This window comes from Mustela nivalis (genome assembly GCF_964662115.1).
Source record: "Mustela nivalis genome assembly, chromosome: X".
NCBI lineage: Eukaryota > Metazoa > Chordata > Mammalia > Carnivora > Mustelidae > Mustela > Mustela nivalis.
The window spans coordinates 1946709-1964054 of NC_139040.1; the positions used below are offsets into that span (position 1 = coordinate 1946709).

The 17346-nt window shown below is 39.9% G+C and overlaps 1 long non-coding RNA gene across 1 annotated transcript in view; it reads right to left on the reverse strand.

The window, feature by feature from the left end:
- LOC309856038 overlaps positions 1 to 17346 on the reverse strand; it is a 1055650-nt gene that overhangs the window by 589176 nt on the left and 449128 nt on the right. The gene's annotated exons all lie outside the window — the stretch shown is intronic.

Sequence of the window (17346 nt, forward strand, 5' to 3'; positions counted from 1 at the left end):
GCCCTCACCCAGGAGGCCCTCCTCTACCCTGTGGGACACACGCAGTCACGGGACAGATGCCTGCTGTGGACCCGCAGTGCCCGTGACCGGGGGGCAGGGTCGGAGGAGAAGCGCTCCTTCCAAGGGGCCCCTTCGCCAGCCGCCAGACTTCTGGAACAGTCTGAAGATTTTATAAAAACATTGAATCTACTGACGAGGCTGAGCAGCTGCAGAGGTTTGGGGTTCGGTTCCAGGGATTTTAGGGTTATCCACTGTTTCGGGTTCCGCTGCAGTGAGTTTTCCTTTGTTGTGCTCGTTCATCCTAAGAAATACACTGTCCGCCTCTACCCGGTGTGTGTACTACATATGTGTATATAGGCATGCTTGTTTATGTTATATGTGTATTTATGTGTGTGTAGACTATACTTATTTTATGAAACTACATTCTCGTACTCTAAGTGATTTACTTTGATAATCTCTCTTCTATTTCTAGTCTGCCCTTTATATTCTATGAAAATAAGTTTTGAAAAGTCATTCCTCACCCCTAAGGTGATTTCCGGTGCTTATTAGCACAGACTCTGGAGTCAAATGCCTCAATCACTCCATCTTTCCCTCTGTCCTGATAGTTTGCCAGGGCTATTGGCATGGATGCTCTGAGAACCCGCCTTAGACTTATACCAGGAATTAGGGCAGAAGTGTAAAATCATTTCTCCTACCCATCCTGTCATCTGCATCTCCAGTACCTCCCCTGATATCCCTGCTGTTCCTCACACCCCAGCCCCAGACACAGGCATCAGCTCAGCGCTATTCATCTCCTGCAGGATTTTCTCCTGTTTTGTTGTTTAAATTTTGTTGTTGGTTCGCCTTCCCCGTCTTCCTTCTCTAGTCTTTTGGATTCAGTTTGGGAAGCAGAATTCAGCAGTCTGAGGTTAATTGTCATCTTGCCAGCTACATGGTAAGGTGCTAAATGTATAAATTATTTCATCAGAATTATATGTTTGCAATATTCTGGTCCCCGTTAATGAACGTGGTATACTGGTCCATTTATTTGGGACATCTTGTACCTGAATCTATCAGTAAACTTGAGTACTTTCTTGTATACTTAGCTATATTTATACATATATATAAAACTATATAACTATATGTATAATAATTATATTATATTAATAATTATATTATTATAGTATATAATATGTATACATATAGTTATATAGTTTTATACATAGTTGCATAGATCTTGTACATTTTTGTTGGGCTTCTTTATAGGTAATTTTTGGATTTTGTTGGTATCATGAATGGCATATTTTCTATTACATGTTCTAATTAGTTACTGATTTTGTAGGGCAGAGCTGTGTATTTTGCTATAATACTCTTTCATACACTATCTGAAGTCTTATCCACTTGAATATCCCACATGTCTAGTCCTTTAACTTTTCAAACTAGATGATTAGATTGTTTTGAAACACTCTCTTTATTTTCAATATTCATATATCTTATTTATGTGACATCCATAGCTCTGGCTTTGTGTTCCAGTACATTTATGAATGGTGGAGGTGGAAGTATCTATGTAAGTATAGTTTCTGACTCTAATGGGAATGCTTCTAATATTTGACATTTAAGTATGTTTAGTGTCTAATTTTGGAAATGGAAGTTCTTTTTATTGTAAATTCATCTTGAATTAAGTTAAAAGACTTTTTCTTGGGGCACGTGGGTGGCTCAGTCAATTGAGCATCCAACTCATGATTTCAGCTCCATCTCCTCAGCTTCCTGTGCTCAGCATGGAGCCTGCTTGGGATTCTCTCTCTCCCTCCGCCCCTAGCCCTCCCTAGTGTCTCTCTCTCTCTCAAATGAATAAATAAATATATTTTTTAAAAAGACTTTTTGTTTACCTACTGATATGGTCAAATATTTTTTATTTCCTCTAATTTGTTAATGTAGGGAATTACAATTGAAATTATTTTCACCCTTTAGACACAGACTGTTCATTTAATTCATTGCTGTGTTGAATATGCTATTAATTTATTTGAGATATTTGCTGCTATATGAATAACATGGCATAAGTATTCTTTTTGTGGTATGTACACATTTGGTTTTTGAATCTAGAATACCTAGACTGGGAGAGTAAGTTAAACAGTTGCCCATATTTCCATAGATTTGGAAGAGTTGATGTAAAATGGAGATTAATTTTCCTTGATATTTTGTAGAATTGTCTCCCAAAACTGCCTTTCCTGGAACTTTGGAGGGTGACTTCAGTTTTGAATACAGTTTCAGTTTGTATTGTTAAGGGTTTTTATTTCTGTATAGTATGGGCCAATTTGCTCATTCCCCCCCCTAAAAAGTGATCAGTTTCATTTAGGATTTCCAATTTAATGACATAATTATTATAATGAAATATTTTCTTATAGAAAGTTTAAAGTACATAGAGTAGTAGAGAGAATAGTATAATGAACCCATTGTACCTGATCCTCAGCTTCAAAAACCCAAATACATGGCCAGTCTGGTTCCAATTATTTCCCCACATACCCCGCATCTCAGGTGCTGGAATAATCATTTTATGTTTAAGTATTTCAATATACATTTCTAAAAGATAAAGACTTTAAAAAATAAACCATAGGGCTCCTGGGTGGCTCAGTGGGTTAAGCCGCTGCTTTCGGCTCAGGTCATGATCTCAGGGTCCTGGGATCGAGTCCCGCATCGGGCTCTCTGCTCAGCAGGGAGCCTGCTTCCCTCTCTCTCTCTCTCTGCCTGCCTCTCTCTCCGTCTACTTGTGATCTCTCTCTGTCAAATAAATAAATAAAATCTTAAAAAAAAAATAAACCATAAAGTCAATACAAATATCATTTCAAAAAATTGAATGTCATTAGTATCATTAAATATCCAGTTATTTTTCATATTTACCTGAAGGCCTTATACTTTTTAAAAAATTTTGAGTTGTGTCAAAATGATTTGCAGGTGTGATTGTTCATTAGTTTCTTAAGTCTTCAAAAATCTACAAATTCCCCTAACATAATATCTTTTTCCTTACAATTTTTTTGTTGTTGTTGGAAAAAAGAAAACAAACCAAGTCTTGTGTTTTGTCCGGTTTCTTAGTGTAGATTTTACTTAATATAACACCTTGGTGTCCTTTAACATGTTTTTAGTGTGTTGTATTTCTTTTAATTAGTGATTAGAGGTATAAGCTTGATCAGGTTAAAATGCGTGTTTGTTTAATTGTCGTTATTGTTGTTTTGCAAGACATTAGGGGTCACACATTGTTTGGTTGTCTCTCTTTGTGCCATACTGGCAGTCATTAATACTTATTATCTTAATCCATTAATCCTTTAGAGATGGTAATTCTCACATTCTCTCTTTCTTAGTTTATTGGCTGCTATATTTCTACATGTTATGTTAACCTTAAAAATAAAACAGCCAAGTATTTTACCAGCAAAAATGGATTTATTCGGGAATAAAAGAGAATTGAAATTTAGGACGTGCAAAGTATGGTGAAACCACAGGCTATGCTGGAGAACGAAGGAGGGGTTCTCACTTTTATAGAGAAGAGGGGAAAGTTAGTAGGGCACTTACACGAGCAAAAAAGCCTATGGGAGTAAATTAGGAGTTTGAAGTGTAGTGGCTTTTCATTGGCTAAATTGTGACCTTCTCTTATTGGCTGGGCTGTTGTCAGGGGATAAGGAAACCTTTCTTCCTCTGCGGGGATAGTAATGTAGTAGCTGAAGTAGAATCTACTTGCTAGGCGGGGCTCTTACTGTTGGCTCTGTAATTGACCTAGACTGGTAGGGTGTGAGAGCTCCCCCTACTGGCGTTCTGACTCCTTTGTAACCGAAGTTTCTCCTTCGTTTTCACAGAAGAAATCTTTTCTTGTTCACATCCACCATTGGTTATACTGAAGGAAAGATATAACATATTTGTAGGGTTCTCTTATAACTTTTAAATATCTTCTGCATCTCTATGTTGTACAATTTTATTTTACTTGTTTATTTGTGCTTTTTTCTTCATTAATTGATCATATTTGCAAAAGGTGTTTTGTAAGTATTTTCAAAGAACTGGCTTTTGTTATTTAGCTCTAATGTTATTTGTTTCATTATTTCTGCATTTATATTCGTTATTTCTAACTTTCCACTTCTTTAGGTTTATTAAAGTCTTCATTGTCTAGCTTCTTGAATTGCTTGGATGTTTTAAATATTTTTTTTTTCATACATTCGAGGTTATATATTACCAGCTAAGTATCATTTAGACAGTATCACACAGGTAGTGTTGTATAGCTTTATGTGTATTACTTTTTTTTACGAGTTGAATATATCACTCTATTACTTATGATATTAGACTTTTTTCAACATACATATACAAAAACTGGAGACTATAAAAATTATTTTTATTTATTTATTTTTGTTAAGACAATATTTTAGAGCAGTTTAAGGGTCATTTCAAAATCAGGGAAAGGTGTAAAGATTTCTCATATTCCCACTGTCCCCACACATGCATAGCCTTCCCCATTATCAACATTCCTTACAGGAGTGGTAATTTCCCAAGTGTTTTCTTTTTAAAATTCCAGTTACTGTATTATTCAACTGTGGTTCGTTCTTTTATATATTTTCTATCTCTTTATTGAAATCCTCATTGATTTTTTCCCATTCTTCTCTCTAGCCTCATGGGTATCTTTATGATCATTACTTTTTTTTTTATCAGGCACATTATTTTTCTGTTTTATTTAGCTCTTTCTCTGAGTTTTTTCTTGTTTTCTCTTTTGGAACATATTTCTAACTCCCCATTTTGCTTGATTTTCTGTGTTTGTTTTTATGGATTAAGTGGAACAGCTATTTTTCTTCAACTGGAAGGAATGTTCTTGTATGAGGTTGTTCTGTATGTTGTCTGTGTGTGCTTGGTAAATTTGCTGGCTGGTTGGAGCTGAGGTTGGCATGGGCTGGAGGTCCTGGGGTTTTCCACATAGAGGGCGCTCTATCAGGACAGCTAAAACTGAAGTGGATGCAGGTCAGGATATCCCAAGGTTCTATGTGTTGAGGGAACTCCAGCAGGACATTGGAAATGGGTGCAAGTTGGAGTATTTCAGGGTGCTCTGTGCAGGGGGTGTCTTGGCAGAGTGGCTGGAGCTGATGTGGTGTGTGGACCAGGAGGTGCTTGAGCTATTTGTGCAGAAGATGCCGTAGTAAGATAACTGAAACTATGGTGGGTAAAAGCTCAGGGGACCCAGGGCTCTATACACAGAGGGCATGCTGAAACAGATGTGGATGTAATCAGGGATGTTTCTGGACTCTCTTCACGGAGGGCGCCCTGAAGGAGTAGCTGAAAGTAAGGCAGGATATAGGCTAGGAGGTACTGGGGCACACCATGCAGGGGGCATCCTGGCAGTGCAGCTAAAGCTAAAAAGGACACAAGCTGGTGTGGTCCCTGGGCTCTTCATATAAAATGTGCCCTAGCAGGACAGCTGAAGCTGAATTGGGTGCAAGCCATGGTGTCCCAAGGTATTTAGGGCAGTGGGTGCCCTGGCGGGGCTACTGAAGCCAAGGCCAGTGCAGGTGGACATGTTCCAGAGTACTCATGTAGGGGTGCTCTGATGGGTTGGTTGAAATTGATGCTGGCACAAGCCCGGGGTTTCTGGGGTGCTCCTCTTAGGGGACACCCTGGCAAGGTGGCTGGATTTAAAACAGACATTGACTGAGGTTTTCTAGAGACTCTTTGCCCTAGCAAGCCATCTGAAGCCAAAGTGTGGGCCTGGAGTGTTCTGGGGTGTTTTGTGTTTGTGTCACCTTGGCACGGAGGCAGAGGCTGTAGTGAACACTGACTAGTGGTGTCCCAGTGTTCATTGCCCTCTGACCATGTTGGTGGGTCAGCTGGGATTGGTGTGGGCTGGGGCCTGGGGCTCACTGAGGCAGCAGGCCAGTTAGGGTGCCCAGGCTATGCACTGGTCTCTCATTTCAAGATGGAGGTGGAGGCAGAGTGTAGAATGTGTCTGTTAACCCCTCCCACCTGGGGAATATTCCAGCAGCTCCCCTGCAATGGTGGAGTTCTAAAGCTGACTCTTACTTTTTTAAATTTAAATTTTAATTTTTTAAAGACTTATTTATTTTATTTTAGGAGGGGAGGGGCAAAGGAAGAAAGAGAATTCCAAGCAGATTGCTTGGGAATTCTTGTCTAAGCACAGAGCTCGTCTCGGGTTTGAGCTCATAACCCTGAGATCATGACCTGAGCGGATATCGTGAGTCTGGTGCTCAATGGACTGAGCCAGCAGTAACACCAGGGCTGACTTTTTAACGTGCTAGTTGATATTTAAGATTTTGGGTTTTTAATTTAAGAAAACAATAATATAAAGTAATTTTTAAAATCAATAAAAGGAAAAAAGAAAAGACAAAATGAAACTTAAAAAAACAAGACCAAAACCAAACCAAAACCAAACCCCCAAAACAAAACAAAAACCCCTCAAAACCCCAAATGACAACAAACCCCATGGCTTATTTTCTGTTCCCCAGTGCTACTGAATCTGGTGTGGGCTTGTAGACTCTGGGCTCACCGTGGTCTCAAACTCGCTGTGATGACCAGAACCGCCAGTTACGACATTCAGACCTTGCTCCCTTCTGGGTTTTTGAAGCTGGAGTGGGAATGTCAATGTGTTTTTTCTCCAGTCTTTCTGACCTGGAGAGTGTCCCCACAGCTCTTCCACCATTTGGCAGAGTTCTAGTGGTTGTCTCTTTTACATGCCAGTTGCTCTATTTTTATTTATTTATTTATTTTTTGCTAGTTGTTCTCTTAGACTGTGGCTTTCTTTCTATACCCAAGGACACAGGAATCTGTTCCTGGTCCCTCAGTAATACCCCTCTCCACTGCTGTCCTCAGGGTCAGGGGTAGGGATTCCTTTCTTACTGTCTCTCCATCTTTCTTGCTATTCTCTTCTGTAGTTCTACTTTTGGTTGTGCAGAAAATATTCAGTCAGCCGTCTATTCTTCAGGAGGAGTTCTCCAATTCACAGGTGTAATTTGGTGTGTTCCATCGAGGAGTTGAGTTCAGGGTCTTCTTCATTGCCATCTTGGACCCAACAGTTGTTTCAAAACTACCAATTTTAACGTGTATATCTTTTTTGTTAAGGTGTTTGTTAAGGTCTTTGGCCCATTTTAAAATCAGGTTGTTTTCTGAATTTTGAGTTTTAGATGTACTTTTAAATTTTGGATAATGGACCTTTATCAGATATGCCCTTTGCAAATATTTTTTCCTAGCCTATGATTTCTTATCTCATTCTCTTGACATTGCTTTTCAGGGAACAGAAGTTGTCAATTTTAATGCATTCCAGTTTAATCAGTTATTTCTTTCGGATTGTGCCTTTGGTGTTGCATCTTAAAGGTCATCGCCATACCCAAGAGTATCTAGGTTTTCTCCTATGTTATCTTCCAGGAGTTTTATAGTTTTGCATTTCACACTTAGGTCTGTAATCCATTTTGAGTTAATTTTGGTGAAGGGTGTAAGGTCTGTGTGTAAATTAATTTTTTCCATATAGTTGTTTAGTTGTCTAACACCATTTTCTTAAAAGTACTATCTTTTCCCCATTGTCCTGTCTTTGCTCCTTTTTAAAAGATCAGTTGACTATATTTGTATTTGTCTATTTCTGGGATCTCTATTCTGTTCTTTTTTTCACCAATACCACACTCTCTTGATTACTATAGTTTCATAGTAAATCTTGAAGTTGGGTAGTGTCAGTTTTCCAACTTTATTTTTCTCTTTCAATATTATTTTTGGTCTCTCACATTTCTTTCTGGTTCTTTCTTAATTGTTTTTATTTCTGATTACATTACCTATCTGATTTTGCATGCTGTCTATCTTATCCATGAGAGTCCTTAGTGTATTAATCGTAGTTATTTTAAATTTCTGGTCCAATACTTCCAATAGCCCTGCCACATCAAATTCTGATGCCTCCTTTCTCTCTTTAAACTGCGTTTTTGCATTTTGGTATGCTTTGTAATTTTTTCTTAATAGCTGGACATGATGGTCTGGATAGAAAGAACTACTGTAAATAAGCCTTTAACATGGTGGTAAGACATTTGGGGAGAGGAAATTTTCTGCAGTCCTATGTTAGATCCCAGTATTTTAGTGAGCTTGTGCATCTGGACTGTGAACTTCACAAGAATTTCATTCTTTTCTCCCCCCCTTAGGTGGGACAGGATGACTCGAGTAGGCTGGAGTTGAGTATTTCCCTTCTACAGTGTGGAAAGCTAAAGCTAACTGGAGTTGGGTATTTCCTTTCCTGTTGGTCAGTTATGCTCTAATGATACCCCAGCAGGTTAGGCTCCTGTTAACTGGGTTCTCCAGAGGGAAGGCCTTATTAAGAAGAATAGGGTGAGTGCCTGTGTGGCTCAGTTGGTTAGGTGACTGCGTTCAGCTCAGGTCATGATCCTGGAGTCCCAGGATCGAGTCCTGCTTTGGGCTCCCTGATCAGAGGGGAGCCTGCTTCTCCCTCTGACCCTCCTGCCTCTCATGCTCTCTCTCCTTCTGTCTCAGATGGATAAATAAAATCTTAAAAAAGAAGAAGGAGGTCAGGGTACTCTGACATATTTCAAAATGGTTCTTTTTTTGCCCCCCTGCCAGAAGCATGGGGGGATTTTTCTTGATATTTACTGTGGGAACCTGGTTGAGCTCTTAGAGTAAATCTCACAGTATTTTGGCCCCCCACTCAGTGACTGCCCCCTGGAGTTTTTAACTCTCAATGTTGTCTATTCTGAGCCTCTAGTAATTCATCAATTACAGTTCAGGTAATCCCAGAACTGGTTCCCACAATGGTTTCCAGTTATGGGCCTCTGCTCTGGTAAGTTTTCAACCTCCTGTAGTCACCTGCCTGTCTCTCCAATCTTAGGGACCGTGTTTGCCCTGTGTCCTCACCTCTTGTATACAAGAAGAGTTGTTGATTTTTCAGTCTGTTCAGCCTTTTCTCATTTTTAGGAAGGAAAGGCAACTTCCAATTTCCTTACATGTGGAGCTGAAAACTGAAAGTAAAAATGATTTTTGAGAATGCTGTGAAGAGGATGAGAGAAATAAAATGTCATTTAGAAGAGATTTCATGGAGGGACACCTAGCTGGCTAAGTCAGTCAGGATGTGCCTCTTGATCTTGGGGTCATGGGTTCGAGTACCACACTGGTGTGGAGCCTACTTACAGGTGGTTTCAGGGTCCAGGGTGTTTTGTTTTGTTTTTGTTAGTCATAAAGATAAACATATTTAATTGCTGGCCACATAGTTTGTTTATCCCTGGAATACAAAGAAATTTGACACTAGAAAATCAATCAGTATAATTAGCCTCATATAACAGTCAGGGATTGTCCAGAAAAATAGAAACATTTCTAAATACTTAACACAGTGAAAATTTAATACAGAAGACTATTTACACAAGTGAGGAGCCAAATGAGGGAAAGTTGGGGAACCCAATAAATAGCAACATGAGAAAGTCAATCTGACCTCCAGGCTGAAAGGACAAAGAGAGGTGGTAGTGTTACTACAATCTAAGTATTGGATTCAATAGGCTCTGGAGGCATAGTAGGCCAATGTGATGGTGGCAGGACCCATAGGGAATATGTAGTCATTGAAGGAGAAGCCACTTGATGCAAAGGAAGAAGGAGAAAAAAAGTTTGTCTACCCTGGGTTCTAATCTCCTGCTGGTGCCTCCAGTTGGCTGCACTAAAATGGTAACCAAATATTGGTGAGCTTAAGGATCATAGCCTTCAGGGGTCAGCCCCTGTGTAATTGAGGGAAGAGCAGGAGAAGAATGAAGGATGAATCTAGGAACAAATAGGCTCAGGATTGTCTTACCATATTAACAGATTGAATAAGGAAAATAATATTTAATTTGATAAATAAAAATAATTAATATCTGCATCCAGTCATAATAAAAAGAAATGCTAATCCTAGAGCATAAAGTGTGTATTTGTGAGTCCATACTGATGTAAATGAATGTTTGGTAAATAAACAAATGGGAGAGAACAGGTACATCTCCCCATGTGGGAGAATTACAAATTGTTTATGTAGATACCCCCATTCAAGGCAAGGGAGCATAACTCTTCACTCCTTTAAGTGTGTGCTGTGCCTGGTGTCTTCCTTCCAAAGAAAGCACAATGTGGAAAGGGTGGGGGAGAGAATAATTTTACAGTAGAGAAGCCTGAAAAATATGACTTTAGCCAGGTGATCAAGATTAACATAAACTCTGATGTCAAGTTGGTAGTATGTACCCTTGATATGATGTCATGAGAGTAGCACTTTCTTTGTGTTATTCCTCCCTAAAACCCATAACCCCAGTATCTTTATGAAAAAAAATCATCAGAAGAATTCCCAGAGTGTCATCCTGTAATATACCTGACCAGTAGTCCTCAAAGCTGTCAAAGTCACCAAAGTAAGGAATGCCTAAGAAACTGTTATAGTCAAGAGTATTGTAAGGAGGCATGATGACTAATTGTATTGTGGGATCCTGGATACGATTCTGGAACAGAAAAAGGACATTAGATAAAAACTTAGGAAATCTTAACAAAAAACTAAGGAAATCTGAATAAAGTGTGAATTTGTGTTATTAGTATTATAACAATATTGGCTCATTAGTTGTGACAAATGTACCATGTGAATACAAGATGTTAATAAAGAGGAAACCGAGTATTGAGCATATGGGAACTCTTTATACTATCTTTGAAACTTTTTAAAAAAGATTTTATTTATTTGACAGACAGAGATCACAAGTAGGTAGAGAGGCAGGCAGAGAGAGAGGAAGGGAAGCAGGTTCCCCACTGAGCAGAGAGCCCGATGTGGGGCTCAATCCCAGGACCTTGGGATCATGACCTGAGCTGAAGGCAGAAGCTTTAACCCACTAAGCCACCCAGGCACCCCTATTTTTGCAAATTTTTTTTATAAATCTAAAACTATTCTAAAATAAAGAGCTTATTAACAAATGAATAAGAGGGGAATTTTAGCCAACCAGAAAAAGGATATATATGAAAACCTACAGCAAACATCATACTTGAATGAGGAAAAGTTGAAAGCTTTTAATTTGAAATTGGGAACTAGACAAGGATACCTGCTGTTATTTCTATTCAATAGTTTGATGGAAATACTAGCAAGTGCAGTAATGAAAAGCAGAAAAATAAAAAACATAGAGATCAGAAAAAAACAAGAAATAAATCTGCCATAACAGATGATTATACTGCCTGCAAAGAAAATTCAAAAGTACTTTCTGGGTTTAATATCAATATACAAAAAGTAAACTTTGTTTCTACAGCAACAAACAGTATGAAAATGAAAGTAAGAAAACTGTAAATTTGAAACCTATCATGCTAAAGTATCAGCCACCAAGAATAATTCTAGCCAAAGAATGTTTAAGAACTTATGGGAAAAAATACAAAAATGCTATTTAGATAAATGTATGAAGAAATACATAAATATAAAATAAAATATCATGGTTATGAAGATTCAACAAGTTAATTCTCCCTAAAATTAATCTATAGATAAACTGTATTTCTAGTACAAAGCCCCAAATCTGTGGGTGAAAGTGTATTTATGTGCACGTGTGTATGAAACATGACACAATGATTCTAAAATTTAAACTGAGATGCAATAGGCCAAAAATAGCCATGGCAGTCTTGAGATAATAGAAGGTAAAAGGAGTTACACTACTAGATATGTAAGAATTGTTAAAATGCTATAGTAATTAAGTTTGTGGTGGATGCAGGGGTTGACAAATAGGCCAATGGAAATGAATAGAGCCTTGAAACAAAGACTCTTATTATAGGCCCTTGATTTATGAAAATAGTATAATTTCAGAGCAACGGGAAAAGGAAGTTTTTTTATTTGAAAAGTCTTTCAAATAAATGACAACAAACAATAGAATATCCACATAGAAAACAAAATACAACTGGAACCTTCCTGTCACCACACAAAATCAATTGCTGAGGAATTAAAAACCTCCATTTAAAGTTGTTATTTTAAAAAACTTATTTTTATTAGTTTCAGAGGTAGAACTTAGTGATTCATCCATTGCATAGAACACCCAGTGCTCATTGCATCACGTACCCTCCTTAATGCCCATCACCCGGTTACCCCACCCACCCTCACCTCCCCTCTAGCAACCCTCAGTTTGTTTCCTAGAGTTCAGCGTCTCTTACGGTTTGTCCTCCTCTCAATTTTCATCTTATTTTATTTTTCCTTCCCTTCCCCTATGTTCATCTGATTGTTTCTTTTTTTTTTTTAAAGATATTATTTATTTATTTGACACAGAGAGAAATAACAAGTAGGCAGAGAGGCAGGCAGAGAGAGAGCGGGAAGTAGGCTCCCTCCTGAGCAGAGAGCCCAGTGTTAGGGCTTGATCTCAGGCCCCTGAGATCATGATCCAAGCCTAAGGCAGAGGCTTAACCCACTGAGCCACCCAGGCACCCCTCCTCTGATTGTTTCTTAAACTCCACATATGAGTGAGATCATATGGTATTTGTCTTTCTCTGATTGACTTATGTCACTTTACATAATATTCTCTATTTCCACCCAAGGGGTTGTGACAAGATTTCATTCTTTCTGATGGCTGTGTAATATTCCATTGTATATATATATACCACCTCTTCTTCATTCATCTGTAGATGGACATTTGGACTCTTTCCATACTTTGGCTGTTGTGGGCATTGCTGCTATAAACATTGTTATAAAAATATTTAATTGCATATATAAGTATACATAACAGCAAAATGATTCTATCATCTGGAGAGCCAGCAGTCCTGTTCAAGTAGGATGTGGATAGTGCTGGAGAGGAAAAGACTAAAAGAGGCTGGGGATATTGGTCAAATCAGTAACAAAAAGGGTGGAAATTATATGAATTAGGGAATGGAAATCGTAGCTTCTTTTGCCCCTTTGTGGCCAATATTGATGGCTTTGCCACCTTCATGGGCCTTTGCTTTCAAAGAGCAGGACCTGGTACTCAGCCGTGGCTTGGGAGAAAGATACCTGGGCCAATAATCTGTTTATTCTGACTCCTACCAGACCAATATTTCTTCTGATCTCTTGAATTCTGGAGAGTATGTCTTGACACAATCATACATGTGTGACTTGACAGTACAATTTCAGAGATTCATGGCAATGAGATGTTGGGATGACTACAGACACCCTGAACAAGCCCAGTAGTCCTCTACTGACTTAGAGTCAGTGCCAGGTTGTTGACATGTGATGGGAGCAGAGTCCTCACTCCCTCCTTACCTGGATTAGAGAGCTCTTGCTAGGGGGAAGGACTTGGAGGTCTTAACCCCACTACTTTTCTGCTCTGGTGAAGGTGACCTGCAGATCCCATTGTCTTGCAGAAATCCCTTCTTATAGACCTCTACTACTGGGGATTTGGGTACTTAATGGAGTAATGGAGGGGTCTCTCTCCTCCCTGAGGTCAGGGGTACTCTAAGTGGGGAGAAGATAGGAATCATGTAATGATTCCACAGTGGTCAGGGAGCTACTGGGAGCACCTCCTCTTCTACCACATGAACTACCACAGTCTGGGCAGGATGGAAGTGTCTAATAAAGTCCCTCCACCATAAAAATAGGATTTGAAGCTCCTAATTGGAGATGCTTCAGGTTCGCTGTCTTATTCTCTAAGAATGGCATCATCCATAAATAAGGCTGTAAGGTCATTAGGTGAGGAGACCCCTTAGGAGGAAGAAGTACATTTTGGTCATTTGATTCACCCATGGATAGCTGAGCCCATCCCATTGCTGCTCCACCACTTACAATTTTTTTTTTCTTTATTTAGCTGCTCTCACTCTTGACAGGACTCAGAGAAGAATTCAGAAACATTCAGAAATCCCGAGATCCCCTCTCTGATATGAGGAATTTGAGAGGTAGAGTGGGGGGGCTTGGGGGGTAAGGAGGGAAAAAAATGAAACAAGATGGGATTGGGAGGGAGACAAACCATAAGAGAATCTTAATCTCACAAAACAAACTGAGGGCTGCTGGGGCTTGTGGGGGGAGGGATGGAGTGGCTGGATGATGGTCATTGGGGAGGGTCTGTGCTATGGTGAGCGCTGTGAAGTGTGTAAGCCTGATGATTCACCGACCTGTACCCCTGGGGCTAATAATATATTATATGTTAATTTTTTAAAAGTATATGAAAAAAAGTATTAAAACATTATATGCTAATTAAAAAAAAAAAAAGAAATCTTGAGATCCCAGAAGACGTTCACTTGTAATTTTGTCAGAGATTTCAGTGGAGGCTTGGGTTATCTCCAAGTCTACTTTGCTCAGGACCAAGTCAGCCCAGAGTGGGTGAAAAGACAAATTGAAGTCTTGTCCATAGGAAGGGGGAGGTACAACTTCCTCCAGCGGTCAGAAAGCTCTCCTTTAAGAACAGCAAACACTCTGATGATTGGCAGTGCTTTGGAGTTTTAATGTATGTTGCTGGTTCATGTGTCAAAGTTAAAGATGAGAAGACTACTACAAAGGAGGGCATAGGTATCTCTGAGTTGGAAGAGGAGCAAGTAATATTCCTACAAAGATCAAGAGAAACTCCCAATGGTTGTCATTAGTACTTCTCAGTGATAGGTTCACCTTTCCTGGGTACATAGCAAACTAAATGTCCTGGATCTTTAGAGTTATGTCATGCTATAATTTCTAGTTAATGAGTTGTGAGTACATGTGTATTCCTGATGTGAGACCCCACCCCCAACTTTCCTTTCCCTCCACTACAAAGATTGGAGAAGCACATGCCAATGATCCCTCTGTCAGCTTGTCCCTGAATGGCTACCATGAGCAGAAGTTCCCCCGATGATGTGCATTGATACACAATACGAGATGGAAATAAAGATATTTTGGGCTTAAGTTACTGGGATTTGGGGGCTGGTATCATAAGCAGCACTCACCTAGCCTTTCTGCATGGATTATCCTATACCAAATTGGGCATTACATGGTTAGCCATTCTCAGGTGGTGTGATGGGGCAGAGTCCCTTCTACATACAATTTTGCACCTAACCAAAGACCCTCTGTTTGTGGTTTGGCATAGGCCAGGGCTCCAGGCCATCCTCCGTCCCGGCACTCTCTACATAGAGGATTATGCAGATACTTTGACAAGGAAAGTGAGACCCAAACTTTCTGTCCACTGTCTCCAATATATTTTTAACCTCTGTCCCCCCACGTGATATTAAAGGGAGACTTTCTGAGATGTTGATTTGGTTTTTCTTAAAAGATTTTCATTTATTTATTTGAGAGAGAGAGAGAGAGGCAGAGGGAGAGGGAGAAGCAGGCTCCCCGCTGAGCAGAGAGCCCCATGTGGGGCTCCGTCCCAGGACCCTGGGATCATGACCTAAGCTGAAGGCAGAGGCTTAACTTACTTAGCCCCCCAGGCGCCCCTAAGAAGTCGAATTGTAATGGAAATAGAGAAATCTAGAGTCAAGGATGCTGAAATGCATTCTGTTGCAGAAAATCTTAGGTTGGCCATGGGAAGAGTTCATGTTCAAGTTCTGGCACCTGTGCATTGGGTGGAGTCCCTGCGCTGTTTTCAGACCATTGGACAGGAATGCATTTAAATCTTATGATAAATAGTTCCTTATCCCATAGTACTTTTAAAAATATCAGTATAAAATGCACTTAAGATTAAAAAAATAAAACAAAGCTGCCTCAGTTCTGTATTCCTTACTAATTTTCTTGAGCTTCCGGTCAGGAGGAGAGCTTAAGAGAGACCTGGACTGGGTAAGCAGTACCAGGGCAGTACCAAGGGGCCCCAGGGAGGCCCTGCTAGGGCTTGGAGTAAGCTGAGCCAACATGGGAGGCTGGGAAGAGAGGCCTAGCCAAAAGCCTCGAGACATCGAGGCAAGGGCTCTTTTGCCCTAAGGGAAGCTGTAAACGGAAAGGGAGGCCGCACCCCTCTTCCTCCACCCTACCCCTTAAGGTAGTTGTTCTATCAGTGGCCAGCAAGTGACAGTGGGAACATTGAAGGGCAGCAAGCTCCACTTGGGGTCGCTGGCCACCTTCAAAACCTAACTTGTTAAAAAAAAAAAAAAAAAAAAAAAAAAGACAAAACCTGACTTGCGGCAAGAAATTAGCCTGCAGAAAAGAACTCAGTAGCTAACAGTAGGCTCCAGGTGTACTGTGAAAACTCCTCCTTACCTCCAACTGCGTTTTCTGCTGTGTGGACCTGTAACAACACCAGGCCCCTCCCACCACGGGCAGATCGGCAAAGCAAAGTGCCCAGAAGGCACTGCTCTTCTGGCCTCTTTGGGCACTAAAGGGATCACAGAGGAGGAGACATCAGGTTAGGGGCTGTGTTGCAACTCCCAGGGTTTTCATCAAATGGTGTTTGAAGGTGGAAGTATCAGCAGGATGTTTCAATGTGACTTTACAAAGTTTTATTATTATGTTAATTTTTATACTTATAGCAAGAATTACTAACAAACTCTACTCACTGGGCCAGAGACCCTCGTGGTACCTACACTTGTGAATTCATTGGCCAGCCAGGGACCTCAGCTCCAAGTTCTAACTATGGTCAGGACTCTACAAAGTTTTTAAAACGTGAGCATGCCCTCGTCCCAACCCCATAGGGCTTTCTTGCTCTCTAGTTTGTACATCCACGTTGGCAAAAGAGATTTTTTTAAATGTTCTTAATAAAGATTCCCCTGCCAATGGAAATAAATGTTCACATTATATTTTGGCACTACGGTGGCTTGACTTGTTTCGCAGTTTTTGTTTTACTTATTATTTATTTATTTTCTATCATATTCAGTTAGCCTGCCTATATAGTACATCATTTTTTTTTATTTTTAAGATTTTATTTATTTAACACACACACACACACACACACACACACACAGAGCAGGAGCGTGTGCATAAGCAGGGGGAGGCAGCCAAGGGAGAGGGAGAAGCAGGATGTGGGTCTCGATCCCAGGACCCCAGGATCATGACCCGAACTGACAGTAGATGCTCAACCTAATGAGCCACCCAGGTGCCCCTTAGTTTTTGATGTGGTGTTCAACGATTCATTAGTTTGCATATAACACCCAGTCCTCATCACAACATGTGCCCTTTGTTTTAAATGATTAAAATGGCTTGTGTGAAAGTGTAAACTAATATCAACTGTACATTACTATTTCCACTCTGCTTGAAAACCATGGATTCAAATATCTTAGGGTATGAGCAGGTCAGTGTGCAAAGCCTTGGGGAGGCAAAGGTGAAGAACAGTGGAAGCCAGAGGCTTCCTGGGCCCAGAAGGGTTAGTCCTTTCCAACCGGACAGAGAGGAAACACAATAACCTGTAAGAATAATTGCCACTACATGTATTTATTTTCTCCTTTTGACTATTTACAAACCTTTATTTCAGCATACTTTTCAGAAGCATAATTTTATGTTTCTTCATGTTTTCCTTCTTTGAAGTCTGGACT